The sequence below is a fragment of the Danio rerio genome, chromosome 9 (assembly GCF_052040795.2).
Source record: "Danio rerio strain M-AB ecotype USA chromosome 9, GRCz13ab, whole genome shotgun sequence".
NCBI lineage: Eukaryota > Metazoa > Chordata > Actinopteri > Cypriniformes > Danionidae > Danio > Danio rerio.
This window is the reverse complement of record NC_141029.1, coordinates 6,957,501-6,971,315: the sequence shown is the minus strand read 5'-3', so window position 1 is coordinate 6,971,315 and position 13,815 is coordinate 6,957,501. Positions and strand designations below refer to the sequence as shown.

General features: G+C 40.7%; 1 long non-coding RNA gene across 1 annotated transcript in view; it reads right to left on the bottom strand.

The window, feature by feature from the left end:
• Nucleotides 1–2,139: 2,139 nt before the first annotated feature.
• The window catches only part of LOC147842240 (uncharacterized), a 1,176,585-nt gene continuing 1,164,909 nt past the window's right edge, over nucleotides 2,140–13,815 (bottom strand). The window contains exon 3 of the long non-coding RNA XR_015499110.1: nucleotides 2,140–2,823. This is a non-coding gene — a long non-coding RNA (uncharacterized LOC147842240). The remainder of the gene's footprint in view (nucleotides 2,824–13,815) is intronic.

Here is a 13,815-nt window from a genome sequence, read left to right as displayed (position 1 = left end):
CAGAACAGATCCCCCTCCTTCATTTTTACAACCTCTCATATGCTTATTGTGAAAGAAACAGCATCCAGGAATAGCCGATGTTTACAGTTTATGTTACACACCTAATATTTCAGTTCATTGTTTGGATCAGACCTCAGGAGGTGGAGATTGTATTTGAACATGCATGATGTGATCAACCCAGGCTCATTCTGATAATCTAGTCCCGTGGATGTTTCTGGAGACTGCGAAATACATCCCGGGAGGTACGTATTTTTCACAGTTTTTGTTTTCGCAAATCTGTGAGAGGCTGCTGTGTGAGGTTTTTTTGCATCTTGAATGTCTCTCGTGAGTGCCGTTCGTGCCTGCAATGATCTCGCATAAACCCACCAGAGCCCCCTGTCGGCCGACCGTCTGTCTGACTGACTGATTGACTGGATGATTGACTGGGCAACTGGCCAATCGACTGACTCACCCATCTTCTTCCCTAAACCCAACCAATTTTACAGATTGACCCGCCCACTCTCTTACTTCTATAAACCCAACCAACAATTCACAAAAGCCGTCCAGAAAAAGAAAAGCCCCGTCTGATTTTTACCATGTTTTTGGATTTTTACAGCATTCTCAACACTGTTTATTCACTTTATATTTTGGATTCTGTTTTTGTCTTACCCGATTTCTGGAAACGCTCTTTCCCAGATTCAAACCCCGTCGCCATCATTGTGATCAACTCCTCTCTACGTCTCAAGTCCGCCAACGTACATGACGAGCTAACTGGACAGAATGGTTGCAGCGGGAAAGCCCTCCACATGGAGGTAAGCAGAAAGCCGGCAAGCGCCAAAAGGAACGGCGTCACACCGCCCCTGTAGTATCTCCGGCTACATAATTCGAGGTCTCTAGAAACGTCCACGGAACTACATTTTCAGAATGAGCCTGGATTTATTGTGATATGTACGAAAATGTAACATTATTGGACTATCAGCAAATCTTAAGACACACCAAACGGACGGTTGGCTACTGGGGTTTATCAGGCCATTGGTCAGCATCGTTCCTGCTAATTGGTTGGTGTGTTCCACATGTCAGCTCTTGTCAGGTTAACTTCAAAGCTCGACAAGGTTAACTTCGAAGCTTTTTGGCTTGATTCAGCATGTAGAATCGGCATTGGGCGTTGGCTGAAGAGTGCGCTCTAATTGGTTATTTAGCAACAACAAAAACTGGAGCGATGTGGTAAACTAATGCAGTCATGGAGGAACAGACATATTTGCACAAGCAAATCCCCTTCATGTTGAGTAACAATTACACATGATTACACACGTGATCACACACGTGAACATGATACTAAATGCTGCTTTGTTTACTTTTTGCATATGCGCATTGGAACTTGTGTTTTCTTGTTGGAACCTCATTGTGGATACGTACCCTGGTCTACATTTCTAGGTACAGCAAAATACGTAACCTTAGCTACATCTGCTCACAGTTTTTGATTTTGCAAATCCATCAGAGGCCGTTTTGTAGGCTTTTTGATGATCACAAATTTCTCTTCTTCTCATTTAAATCCACCAGAGGGCGCAATATACAGCTAGCTCTCTGCAACTCTCACATGGTTGCCCACTGAAGCTAAGCAGGGCTGTGCCTGGTCTGTCCCTGGATGGAAGACCACATGGGAAAGCCAGGTTGCTGCCTCAAGTGGTGTTAGTGGGGCCAGCAGGAGGGCACTCAACCTGTGGTTTGTGTGGGTCCTAATGTCCCACTATATTGATGGGGACACTTTATTGCTCAGTGAGTGCTGTTGTTCGAATGAGACGTTAAACCGAGGTTGTTAAAAATCCTAGGCATCCTGGCCAAACTTGCCCACTGTCCATCAAGGCCTCCTAACCATCCCCATATCATAATGGCTTCATCACTCCAACAATCAGCTGGCCATCGCGTCCTCCAGGTGTATGCTGCACACTGGTGGTGGTTGAAGAGATTCCCCCCAACAATGTGTAAAGCACTTTGAGTGTCCAGAAAAGCGCTATATAAATGTAAGGAATTATTATTATTATTAATATACACTTCAGCCGACCAGGCTAGCTTGCTGTCGACTGAATGACTCACAGACTGACCCATGTTTTCAGCCTGTTGTTTTTATTTATTTGTTTTTTGTTTTTGTTTGACTTTTTTCCAGACTTTTTTGTCAAATGATACACAAAATGAACGAATCTTTCAGCAACAACCCATCACTATTTGCAATGCAGCGACATGCGAAACTGAATGGACGTCTATGAGGCAGTGCAGCGTGACCACAGCTTTATTGCAGGATTAATTCAAACAAAAAAGAAAGTTATACATTTGGTTTGTTACACATATAGAACAATCAGCCAAGCACTGCATTGCAATGCAAGTTCCCTCACAACATATGTCAAACTACCAAATAACCTGACAGCCACTGTACAGTCATTTTGAGATAAATCTTGTAACATAATGAAATGTTGTGTGCTTAGCTGAATGTGCTCACTGTGTGTACATAAGATGCCATTTTTATCACCTGAGAACTCATGAAGACCTTGTAAAACTTGCAAAGGAGTCACCTGACCAGACCTGAGAAGGTGTGGACACACCTTTACATCACCTCACTGGGTGCAATCAAAAAGACACATGCTTCTCCTAACACTGTTATTTAAATGATACACAGCTCCATCTTTCATTGAATCATGATGATATCACTGGCTCATATTTCATTAGACATCTCCAGAGATGTATAAAGGACTAGAGACCCAGACTTAAGTATAAGTACAAGTGCTGTATCAAAAAAGTGACTTGAGTAGAAGTTGAAGTGCTCTTTAAGCACACACTTAAGTGGAAGTACTAAAGTATTCAACATTTTTTGTACTGAAGTATTGCAAGTAGTTTATTTCAAAATGTACTACTTTTTTTGGGGCATGTGATTACGCAGAACGAAAAGAAACATGGCTTATGGTACTGTTTTTCTCTCACGCTTGAACCACAGATCTGACAGATTATACTGGCTTTCAAAGTTGTTTGTCACAAAAACACTCAAATCTACTCAAAACGAAATTGAAACCCATTTTCGGATCGCAAATTACTTATATATTATTTATATATTATTTGTAATACAATTTTGTTCTTTAATACAGCAGTAAGATATATGAACTGTACCCTTAATTTGACCCACTCAAAGAAAACACAGAATACAGCATGAGCATTTATAGCAAATAAACTAATGTAAATATTATCCCGCTTTCTTTTTGAGCACTGACAGGCGAGGTCTTTATTATTGGTTATTGTCTTCCCCTGCTCAACAGAAAGGGCTACGATCGGCTTTAGAAATGAAAGCGTTGTTAACCGATGATGGGAAGAACGGCTGCGGTTACAGTCTAATGCGCATAATGCGAGGCTATCACAGGTAATTCATAATTGACACAGTAGAGAAAACTTGCACCTCAGACATGCTCGTGTCTGGATCCACAAGAATCACTTTAACAGCCAAGAGGAGAGCAAATTTTACCTCACAAACAAATCAGCGAGTCAAATGTCCAAAGTGAGAGAGAGAGAGAGAGAGAGAGAGAGAGAGACGCAGAAATGGAGTTTTACAGCATTTCTCCGTAGTAGTAAAATAGCAGCTCCAGTGCTGTGCCGCCTTCATTGTAGTAAGAGCGTTATTTACTCGCCCTCGCCTCCTCCATAGTATTCTACTGCGACATCGCGCATAGGAGATAAATGACGTCAGTACATAATAACCAGTTATGATCCATTACTGAACCGATTTAAATAATTTTGAAACCCCTAGTAACAAGTAACGATCCAGCACTTGAAAAATCTATTAGAGTAAAAGTATTAAACTCATAGAAAATATGTACTGAAGTAAAAGTGGAAGTAGGAGAAAAAAGCAATACTCCAGCAGAGTACAGATACCGACGTTTAGTACTTAAGTACAGTAGTGAAGTAGTTCTACATCATTACTATACATCTCTGGACATCTCTGTTTGGGTGAAGTAAAGCTTTGCAAAGCCTTGGCTCTTTGCAGTTTCAACTGTTGACCATGGATTAATTGTGGAACTATAGTCAATGCGCACCTGGAGCTAATGTTTGATGACCAGTTGACCTATGATCGGTCAGATTGACTGTTAATCAAACTACCTGTAAAGTGTGAATTTTTTTTCCTTCTATCCACTTCTCAAAATTAGCACAAGCAGATCCTTCCTATCAGAACATGCGGCACAGCTATTCATCCAAGTGATTGTTATTTCATGACTGGACTACTGCAGTACTCTACTGGCAGGCTTTCACACCAGCACAACTAAGCCTTTGCAGATGATCCAGAATGTGGCAGTACATTTGATATTTAATTAGCCAAAAAGAAAGCATGACATACCCCTTTCTGGTTTCACTCCATTGTTACCAAGAGATGGCCAGAATCAAATTTAAAGTGGACAATTTTATTTTTTTTTTTTACCACTAGTACAACTAGAAAAGAGCCTCCAACTACAAATGTACATGCGGTGGTTTAAAGCGGTGGAATTCCAGGAGTTTTCTGGGAGACAATACGGGAGATGGGTCTGACATACGGGAGTGTTGGTTTACCATGAGAATGGTAAGATTGACAAGTGACAGGAAATCAGTTATGCAAACAGGACTGATGTCATGTTTATACCGGGTAATAAGATGAGTTTCGGTCAGTCGGATCACAGGTAAACAAGACATATTCCTGTTCAAATCTGCCATTTAAATTGGGTTGAAGTCCACTTGTCCACTTTCGACCATGGTGTACTGTACTTCTCTCTGTTTTTATAAATTTTACGGGTGCTCCGGTTTCCCCCACAATCCAAAGACATGCGGTACAGGTGAATTGGGTAGGCTAAATTGTCCATAGTGTATGAGTGTGTATGTGTGTGTGGATGTTTCCCAGAGATGGGTTGCGGCTGGAAGGGCATCCGCTGCGTAGAAACTTGCTGGACAAGTTGGCGGTTCATTCCGCTGTGGCAACCCCAGATTAATAAAGGGACAAAGTCGACAAGAAAATGAATGAATAATAATAATTAATTATAACAATATAATTAATTAATTTCTCTATTATTGGGCTCACTTCTAAATGCTTCTCTTGCCTAAAGAAACTTTACTTAATCTCTCCAACCAGTACAGTAAAAACTAATGGGTCATTTGGCCAGCATTTGTTGGTTTCCATTAACTGCCCACTTAAAGCAAAGGTATTAGCTATGCATTCTGAGATTGTCAAGAGTTGTTATGCGCAACAATTTTGACACCCTGTTGTGTACACGACACACACACACATAAACAAACAAACGTTGTTATTTTGCCCTCCACAAAAGTCTTGACCCAGACAGAGCATCACGCCCAGTATGAGAGCGGCCATTGTCAAGCTGTCTCCCACCCAGAGTGCTTCACCAACTTTCAAGGACTTTCAAGAGTTGCTGACACTCTGTTTTACTTTCCCCTCTATCCTTGTGCAGTAAGTGGGCATTTACCTGCTAAACACCGATCGTATGAGTGGGCTGCTTTAATTTCACTCCAGCGGGGTGTCGTCCCCTGATCCCTGAGAGCCGTTTCATGGGTGCCCAAAGATGGACAGTCAAGAGTGCCTCCCTCGCTGGATCTCCTAAATGCCCACACACCTCCACAGAAAACCAGGCTCAAATGCATTGTTGTCAGGTATTACCTTGGAGCATTGGTACAACATGCAGCTCTTGGCAGGTCTTCGCTGTAATGCCAAGATTACAGTAATCGTACCGTGTCATTACGAAAGTAATAGAGCTGTAAAAAGCCTCGCAATTTCTCCCCGATTTGAGATGTAAGTATAACAGTAGAGAATGACCCGATGGTGTCTCTCCAGTAAAACATAACGAGCAGCCAGTTAAGGCTGCGGCTCCAGATAAAGTTAATGGAGCTTGAATTGAGCTCCTAATTGCCCTGTCTCTGTTACATTTATTCAGCTTCACCACGCTAAGCAACTGTGAATGGCTATCCAGGAAAAGATACCAGAGGCAATGGAAGGAGGTGAGGAGAGCACTGCGACTGAAACTCAAGTTATTGGTACACACAGCACGCTGACATTCAGAAAGCGCTCTCCAGTCTGAGCAGCTGTTTTCCAGGGGAAGCTGTATGACATGTGACAACTGGAGGAGATCTGAGATTTGATTTTTTCTGAAACATAGCCATGGTCGAGTCGTCTTCTGTGTGGACAAGTGCCAGTGGCTGCATGGGAAAAACACAGGTGCATCATTTATAGTCACAGACTCAGAGAAAAACACACACACACGCGCTGACACACACAAAAATGTTTTTAGCAGATGAGGCACTTAGCTGGCTCTTAAAACGGAGTGTCACTCTCTGTGTGTCCCTGTGATGGGTTCGCGCACTGCAATTACACACACAATTAGAGCCACACACACTACCACGTCTCTGCCATGGAGGCTTTGTTGAGAGTGTGTTTTTCCTTCTGTGTGTCTAACGACAGCCAGAATGTTATTATTGGTGAGCTTTTTGTCTACCTTTAAAACTGATGACATTTTACAGCTGTGTCCACTAATACAGGAGGCTCAACATGGAGATTTTTAAAGAAAAAAATTAAAGATTTTCCCTAAAGGTCCAAAAAGCACACCTATATAAGAAATCCTGTTTTACTTTTCATGGACTGTTAGTGTTGTTTAGTAAAACAACACTGGTAATCATGAGTAAAATAGAGTGGAGGAACTATGACGTCACTTTGTAGGCTAATCGGCTGCTAGCATAAAACTGGTTCCCTCGTGAAAATCCCTCTAGGATTTTCCCATAGGCTTTTCGAAGGTTGCAAATAATAAGCTCTGTGTTCAAACACAGTTCATTACACTTACACGTTTTGTCCAGCCGGATAATCCTCACACGAAAATACAACTTGGAGCACGTTTGGATCTTAAATGCAAACGTAAGAGTTAAAAAGCTAACATTAGGATATAAACGGACTACAGAGCCCTCGGGGCGCTCGTCTGTGAAGTCAGCCCCACCCTGCTACAGACAACTAATCAAGCTTATTTTTAGAAATAATGTCCATGACAAAGAGTTAATCTCTCTGTATATTATATTATAATCCACGCTATATATTACAAACAAATAAATATGCAAAAATACACAGACCTATGTGCCTTTTGGATCGTTTTTACATGGGAAATACATCTGTTTTGCTTTGCGGTTGTTCTAAAAGTTTTAAAAACTGCGTGTATAAATCTGCCTATATAGTATTATTATGAGACATATTTAAATAAGTGTATCGCTCGCGCGCACAGCCTGCTTACCTTAACAGATGACAGAAATGAGGCGTGAGGAGGAACAAGTCTATCAAATGCCTGCAAGTTCCATCATGATGGACACAGAGCAACATTCAATATTCATTTTATGTCACGACGTACAGCGAAAAGCAGCCCATACAGTCACATCTGCTATACATTTTATGGAGGAGTGTAAATATTGCAGTTATGACGGAGTAAAATGTGTTCAGATGAAGAAAAAAAGACGAAAAATCACTTGCTCACGTTAAAATGACAGTTAATATGTCTGTATTTACACATTTATTCACGCGTTTGCATTACTGAGGGCAGGAGAGAGACAGGCTGCACTGGTGAGCAGTATCTTCAGTTTAATTAAAATAAATGATCAACAAATGAATCTCGACAGCCTTTACATGTGAAGGCATTATCTATACACAATCTGAATTCTTAATTAGAAAAACACAAAAAACTATAAAATACTATTCATGAAAATACCTAAATAACAGACAAATCCAAATGCTCAACACAAGCGAGCTGCGCTCCAGACCAGATCAGCTCGATGACGTATAATGTCTCCGACACCGCCTGTAGTCCCATTTAGCAACTTGATAGCAACCGTCTTTTTAAAGAAGCATGGCCGAATTAAAAATTCAAAAGTGTGCTGTAACTGATGTGTTTCATGTCGTAGAACAAAACGTGAAAATATCTTGACTTTTTGTTAGCCATGGACCTTATTTAGGCGATTTTACTGAAACCCCATTCTAAAAACCCATTGACTTTGGGACGAGGGAACCGGAAGTGCTAAAATGCTAACTTGCTTCCGAGTTTTTGCATACAAACTGACGTCATAGTTCCTCCACTCTATAATTTAGTTAAACAACACTGAAACAGAATGCATCTTTTTAAAATGACAAACCGCACTGTAGCACTCACACCCATCATCATGAAGTGCTTCAAATGGTTGATCCTGGCACATCTGAAAGACTCTCTGCCATCCACACTGGACACACAACATTTTGCCTACCGTGAGGAGCACAGAAGATGCAGTCTTGATATCACTGCACTCACACATCTGGACAGTAAAAACACGTATGCATGAATGCTGTTTGTTGACTTCACATCGGCATTCAACACTGTCATACCCTCTAAGTTAATGATCAAACTTAGAGACCTGTATATCGACAAGTCTCTCTGCAACCGGGTTATGAACTTTCTGACTAACAGACCTCAGCATGTTAGATCAGGCCACATCTGCTCCACCACCGTCATGCTCAACACTGGTGTACCACAGGGCTGTGTGCTGAGCCCCTTCCTCTACTCCCTTTTGACCATCGACTGTAGGCCTGTGAACAGATCCAACACCATCATCAACTTTGCAGATGACACCACAGTATTGGTCTAATCAGCAACAATGATGAGACTGCATACAGGGAGGAGATATAGCATCTGGCCACTTGGTGCACTGACAATAATCTGCTCCTTAACACCAACAAGACCAAGGAGCTCATTGTGGACTTCAGGAAGAGACAACAAGCTCACATGATCCCATTGACATCAATGGGATGGCCGTTGAGCCTGTCTCCTCCTTCAAGTTCCTGGGAACCCACATCTCAAAAGGACCTTTGCTGGACCACCAACACCTCCAGCCTGGTCAAGAAGGCTCATCAGCGCCTGTTTTTATTAAGGCAACTTAAGAAGAACCAGCTTTCATAAGCTGTCTTGCTGAACTTCTATTGCTACACAATAGAAAGCATCCTGACCAACTGCGTCACAGTCTGCTATGGAAGCTGCTCTGTTGCTGAGCCTAAGGCACTGCAGCGGGTGGTGAAAACTGCCCAGCGCATTACAGGGACCACACTGCCAGCCATAGAGGACATCTAGAAGAAACACTGCCTGCGCCGAGCATGCAGTATTCTTAAGGACTCCTCTCACCCTGCTCACAGACTGTTTTCACTCCTGCCTTGCAGCAGGCGCTTCAGGCTACCCCGGACAAAAACCAGCAAACTGAGGAACAGCTTCTTCCCCAGAGCTGTCTCCCTTCTTAACTCTTCTTTAGAGAAGAATGCTATAATTTCTTTGTGCAAATTATATTGTTTTACACAAATACCCATTTAAAAAAATTATTTAAATTAAAAAAAAATTATTTATTAAAAAGTAATGAAATTATTTTGATGTATTAGGAAATGAAGAAATCCCACTTTAATAATAATATTAATAATGATGATTATTATTATTATTAATTATTATTATTATTATTATTATTATTTTTATTTTTTATTATTATGTAGGATATTATATATATATATATATATATATATATATATATATATATATATATATATATATATATATATATATATATATATATATATATACATTTTTTTTAAAGGTTACTTTTACAATTTGACACATGCAAAACACTGCAGAAATGTTCTAACCAACAGGCCGGTGTCATGTACAGTACAGATAGTAAATAATAGCCCACTATAAATGAAAAGCATTAACATATGCTATGAATTTTGTTTTCAAAAGCTTTGGAGACGTAACTTAAATTCCGCTTTTAAATAATAGGCTACCTAAAGCTTTTGTCATGGGTCTGTGTTCAAAATTATATCAATGTTTTCAAAGTGCACTGCAAAGGGAGCACAACTGAAGACTAAAACTGATCTGTTAAAATACTTGTTAATTAATGTTCTAAATGAATAGGGCATAGGGAGGATAAGTGGCAATAGAACACAGCCAGGAACTAAGTTTCTAACTACAGCTCCAGAGGTGTAGTTGCGAGTGCTCGAGTTTGCGATGCAGTTTGCGAATGTTCGTTGGAACAATGGATTTGGGAAATGGCAAATCAACAAACTATGTTTGTAACAACTTGCGACCTTAGTGGGCTAACGATGGTTTCAGGAAACGCACCCCAGAATGAGTCAAGGGACCAGATCTCTTCACAGTTCAGAAAGAGAAGTGAACAGTGTTTAATAACCTGTAAATCATTAATATCTAGTCATAATTCATAACATCTTACATGTTCATGAACGTGCCAATAAAATACATATATCGTGCACTGCAGCTAAATCAAATCATTTTGGGTTTTTGACACGTCCTGTGAGTTTATTCATAGACCCTTTAATTACCATTAAGCATCTTACTCTTGCTCTACCATTTCCCAATATCCATTTGCTACATTGCTTGCTAATTCCTTGTAAGCGGCCATTATTTCTCTTTCTTTCTCTAGCTGTGTGTGCTGTGCTGTGTGCATTGTGCCACAGTGTCATGTGGCTCCATGTTCGGTCCCTCGTCCCTGGCATGGGGTCCCTTATTTAGAGGATTAGCCTGCACAGACGTGGGCTGGAGTCCAAAGACTCATGGTTTTGCTGTTTCAAAGCCCTCTGGATATGGGGGAAATGGCCCTTTGGAAGCGGTGCCAAGAACTCCAGCTAGCCTGTTGTGTCTGACATGCTGCCACGGACTCGGTAGGAAACCAATCTGACAACGCTGTTGATTATTTAGCGATTAGTCAGTCATCTCTCCAGAGTCAACAATCGGAGGTCACGTCGAGAGTGGGAGAACGTATCGTTGGACTCTAACTTTGACTCTCTTAAAGAACCATACGTAGACCCAAAAGTCGCTTTGAGGCATAAGCATGCTCGATCCTCTGCAAAATAAAAACGCTAATTACTTTGGACCAGATCGCCGTGTTTTTCTGCCTGTCAAACGATGTCCATATGTGGTCAAAAAGCAACAGGACTGGAGGGTCGGTCGAGCTGCTCCTGTGTGATAATTTGCACACAGCTCGAAGGAGGTTGTTGCGGAGTATGTCAAGGGCTTCCTCCTCCACACTTGCTCCTCTTTCAGGCTCCCTGTCAATCAATATTCAGCTACCGCAGAAACCGAGGGCTCATGAACCTGCTATTATGCAAATGCATGCACGCTGATACTGTTTTCATAACAGCTCTTGGTCAGCCCACATCCGAAAACAATTGGTCATCGCTTCATAACTCAAGAAAGAAGAGGATGCGCGGATCCTTGTGTACGTTGATGTCAGTGACTCACTCTCTCGATGTGTGTTTGACCCTGGCACTGCCTACACAAACACAACCCAGCTGAGTGCCGTCTTTGTAATGGCTTTGTGTTGGCTCATCGTTTGACCTTTGACCTAGCGAGTGCTTCCTCCTGCTCCTCTGCGCCACCGATTAACCTCTTCTTCGCTATTTATACATCCAGCCTGCCGCTGGCCTTAACCCACACATGCTGAATGTACCGCCATAACGTCCACTTGCTAACCGATGCATGCTTAACAGCTCGCAGATGAGAGAGGAACCGCTTTCAGGCTAAATGTTGGGATTGGATTTTTTAAAGATGTGCAGCTGTTCGCCAAGCAGGTGTTTGTTCTTTGTACATAAAAGGATCCCTCTTGGATTGATTGGTCCAATCGCTTTCTATATAATAGCCAATAGGTGGCGTTGTGCTATTTATTTGTTGGTTTGAGCAGAGCTAGTTAGTTGGGGACAGTTAAACAGACCACTCATTCTCTTCATTCTTTTCTCTTCTCTTCTCTGGAAAGAAAAATATGGTTGTTATTTATAAGATATGGTTATTATTTATTCTTTATTTAATTTTCTCAATACCAAAAAATAAAGTATCCCAATGGAGGCAAATGATGTGTAAGAGGCTGAATTATCACATGCTTTTATTTATATGACAAAACATTGACTCAGAAAGGTCCATACTGACTTCAAATGCAGATACTGCTAAGATCAGGGCCTGATATGTGGACTTTGGGGGGTTTTATGATGTGGTCACATGTTGATTGGTCTGTTTGAATGTCTCAACATTTGGGCTTTTGTCACATGGCCAAGAAAAATACTAAATAGGTGTAAAACTCTGCTCTGTCTCTTTTCCTGGCCTGTCTTTTTCTGTCTCTGTGCTCTCCTGCTCTACTCCTCTTCTCCTCTGGGGTCTATCTTCTCTGACTCTAGTGCAATCAGGCTAACTTCTGGGCCTTCTCTTTTTGTCTCTCTCTCCCTCCCTCTGTGTCTCTCCTTCTACCTCTGGTAACTTTAATTTTACATTTAAGCAGGGTACAATTTATATCATATGTTTTTATCATTTCATGTTTTATCATTTTGTACAGTTATTTTATAATTAATTCAGTTGTAACCATAAATAATTATTGTCATTAAATCACCTCATTACCAAGTATTTGTGAATTACTTTTGATTTAACATCAACATTTAATTGTTCCATATTGCAATACAACACAATCACATAATATCAACGCTCTCTTACATTTATAGCTATTATTACTGCCCTTATTTCTGTTTTTGGTATGAGATTGCAGAAGAATGGTTTGACAAGAAATGAATTTTTTTTTACCATCATGCTGATAACTTTTTAGTCACTCGGCAGAACTACAGTTCGAACCGCTGTGGTAAAAAAAACATTCTTACAGATACCATAAAGGAACCTTTCTGTTAATAATATTTGAAAGGCTCATTTTGTTTCCACCAAGTTTGGTTTATTTTTCTCTGTGGAATAAAAAGGTTCTGTAGATGATAAAGGTAATGGGAATAAATAGTATTCAATTTTTACTGTACATCAACAATTGAGTCATTTCATTTCTCTATTTAATTTTCAGGAGGCACATCTGAGCGTTGAATTGAATTACCTCATATAAAAAAGTGAAATCTATCATATAAAATAATTTACATAGTATACATTCATTCATTCATTCATTTATTTTCTTGTCGGCTTAGTCCTGTTTTACGCAGCAATTTAGCCTTCCCAATTTACCTGTACCGCATGTCTTTGTTCTGTGGTGGAAACCGGAGCATCCGGAGCAAACCCACTTAAACGCAGGGAGAACATGCAAACTTCACACACTGACCCAGCAAAGGCTCGAAACCAGCGGCCTTCTTGCTGTGAGGTGACAGCACTACCTGCTGCTCCACTGCGTCGCCAATAGAATACAAATTATATAAAATTATATTATATATAAGATAAATTGCACAAATGTACATATATTAAAATTAAATTCAATTTCCTGCACAGAAATAACACTAAATTGGCGATGATTTTTTACCTGTTCTTGATTTTCTTTTCTTTCTTAATTTGACATGATAGCATCACACAGTTTCTGCAGATTTGTCAACTCCCATTCCACCTCATCCTGAAGGTGCTCTGTTGGATTGAGATCTGGTGACTGTGGAAGCCATTTAAGTACAGTGAACTCATTGTCATGTTCAAGAAACCAGTCTGAGATTATTCGCACTTTGACATGGTGCATTATCCTGCTGAAAATACCCATCAGAAGATGAGTACACTCTGGTCATAAAAGGATGGACATGGTCAGCACCAATACTCAGGTAGGCTGTGGGGTTTACACGATGCTCAAATGGTACTAATGCGCTCAAAGTGTGCCAAGAAAGTATCCCTCACACCATTACACCACCACCTATACCAACTATAAGGCTGGATGGATCCATGCTTACATATGGTTGATGCCAAATTCTGACCCTAACATTTGAATGTCGCAGCAGAAATTAAGACTCATCAGACCAGGCAACAATTTTCCAATCTT